Below are 2,186 nucleotides of genomic sequence, written 5' to 3' on the forward strand. Positions count from 1 at the left end.
GATTAGAGTTATAGAAGAACCAATGCAGATTGGTAGCGGCAGAGGTCCTCTATCCAAGGAGGAGAAAGAGAAAAGAAGATCTGGAAATCTGTGTTTGTATTGCAGACAGTCGGGGAATTTCGTAAGAGAATGTCCAAAGAAACCCAAGATAACAATCCGTTAAAAGAGAGGTCCCATCAGTGAAGGGAGTTGGCCTGATGGTTGACCAATCCAAGCCAACTCTAAGTCAACAACATCTTGCTAATACCCTGCAATCAGCTTCCCCGCATCTAATTGTGCCTTTCGATTTGAAGTTTGTTGTCAAGGTTTTTAAGGATGTTCCTGTCATGATTGATTCTGGGGCAACATGGAATTTCTACGACATCCAATATGCAAAACGGATTGGTTTGAGTTTCGTTCGGAAGGAATTCCCGGAACCAGTCCGAGCGGTGGATGGCACGAATTTAACCTCAGGTCCTATTACAGATGAAACAGAGATTGTAGAGTTAAAACATAGTCAAGGGCATTTGGAAAGATTATCCTTGAACCTCATAGATGCTCCCCAGTTCCAATTGATCATGGGATTGCCTTGGCTCACTGAGCACAACCCTGAAATAAATTGGGAATCCGGAACTCTGCAACTCAATTCAAGCTTTTGCCAAGAACATTGTTTTCATTCCCAAAAGGGAAATGATGAGATTTCTCCAGCAAGGTCCTTAGCCTCAAGACCAGTTGTGATTGGAGCCATTGACTCTGTGGTTATTCCCCCGCAGTATGAGGATTTGAAGGCAGTCTTTGATAAAGCTAAAGCGGAGGAACTTCCCCCACACAGACCGTACGACTACAAGATTGAATTAGATCCTGGAGCCAACTTGCCCTGTAGCAGAATCTATGCAGTCACTGAAAAGGAGAATACCTTCTTGAAGGAGTATCTGGACCAATATTTGGCCAATGGGTTTATTCGTCCTTCTCAGTCCCCAGTTTCTTCTCCTTTGTTTTTCGTCCCTAAAAAGAAGAAAGATGAATTAAGGACTTGCATAGACTATAGGGCCTTGAATCGGTTCACAATTAAAAACAGAAACAGATATCCTCTTCCCCTCATATCAGTGCTTCTAGACCAGTTCAAGGAGGCCAAGGTGTTCACAAAATTGGATCTGCGTGGAGCCTACCATCTGATTCAAGTTGCGGAAGTGTAAACGCTGTCCTGCCAAGAATTTGAGCCCTACTGAATAATGTGGTGAACTCGTCCCTGTGTAATTTCCAAACACCTGGACACTTTCAGCAGCACCTGCACGTTGTCTGCTCTCCATCTGCAACAAGCAACAAGGTGCAGGCAGGGACGGGGCTTTCTGATTTAAGACTCCTGCTGGGCCAATAACAAAGGCCGAATTTGAGGGGTCATCAGGTCTCCTTTTGTTCAGTCTCTCGGCTGGGACAGTCAGGGGCCTCACACCTGATGCAAATGAATCTGAGGGGAAACAAAGGCTCACACCTTGATAGCACTTCACACATACATAAGAGAGGCAGCTTTTCACTTTGTTCATCCCAATGCAGGGTGTCAGAGCGCTTTACATCACCCCATGCATATTACATGTACAATAATTTATATACGTTTGTAAATGAATGTACAGGATGTGTTACATAATACTGGGGGATGGCTAGGTGTAAAAGTCACATATCATCTTCCATAGCTCACTGTGCTATTGTACTCATAATGCGGGCAAACGTACACATGATAGACCTGCTAAACATATGTGAGGGATTTAGATCTTATGTCACTTCTTGTAAGGCCACTTCCTGTAAAGTTGTGGCTTGTGATGCCACATTCTATGAATTCAATTCCTGTGATGCCATGTGTGAAGTCGTGTGCCGTGATGTCACACGTGTTGGCGCCTTGATGTCGCCCGTCGTGATGACACTTGCATACTGCTAAATTAGGTCAGTCCCCCCACTTCTTTTTTTAGATCAAACATCAGCGCGCATGCGCTGCTGCAAGACCTGTTGTATTTAATAAAAACACTTTATACCTGCCTGCTACTTACCATTGGCTCCCTCCTTCGTCCCTCTTCTTTGCTGCCTCCTAAGTTGTTCCGCAGATCCAATAGTTACGGTTAAGGCTAAGGAGCACCGACAATGCACGGTCTTCTTACGCTTTCTTTCTTCATCTGTTGTTTTACAGAACTTGTTTTTTTAACGTTCCTTTTGGC

The sequence above is a fragment of the Lissotriton helveticus genome, chromosome 6 (genome assembly GCF_964261635.1).
Source record: "Lissotriton helveticus chromosome 6, aLisHel1.1, whole genome shotgun sequence".
Taxonomy (NCBI): domain Eukaryota; kingdom Metazoa; phylum Chordata; class Amphibia; order Caudata; family Salamandridae; genus Lissotriton; species Lissotriton helveticus.